The sequence below is a fragment of the Penaeus monodon genome, chromosome 33 (genome assembly GCF_015228065.2).
Source record: "Penaeus monodon isolate SGIC_2016 chromosome 33, NSTDA_Pmon_1, whole genome shotgun sequence".
Taxonomy (NCBI): Eukaryota; Metazoa; Arthropoda; class Malacostraca; order Decapoda; family Penaeidae; genus Penaeus; species Penaeus monodon.
This window is the reverse complement of record NC_051418.1, coordinates 17,632,060-17,632,637: the sequence shown is the minus strand read 5'-3', so window position 1 is coordinate 17,632,637 and position 578 is coordinate 17,632,060.

Here is a 578-nt window from a genome sequence, read left to right as displayed (position 1 = left end):
AAAAATTGTCTTTCCATCTACCTCTTTGCCATTCATATAACAAAAATCAACAGAAATGCCAAAGAATGAATACAACGACCAGGTCACATGAAAAATTTGTGTTGTGTCGTGTTTAAAGAGAAAAGCAGCTAAAGAAAGGCCATATAGATTTCTGATACCATGTTTTATCTGATTATTATAGATTTACCTGAAACGAAAAAAAAATATTATTTGAATATCTATCATAAATATTTCTGCATCGAGAAGCCAGATGACAAACAGACCTTTTCCATCAGCATGAATAATTAAACATGAAAAGTAAAACATGTACAAAGCCAAAAGGTATACGTTTGTAATCCCCAGATATTTCGTTAAGATGCTTCGTTTTCTTGAGAGAATAAAGTCCTTATATTTAAAGCATATGCATGTTGCAGCGGACCAGGCAACCACTCTTGCTGTCACCGCGAAGTGGCAATTTCTGCGGTAGTTTATTTGACAAACGGTAATGTCGTTGCAAAAGGAAGCTGAATTCTGTAACGGATCGATGGAGATAACCTCTGTGAGCTTCAGGGAAATTTTACAAGAAATCACATGTTTAC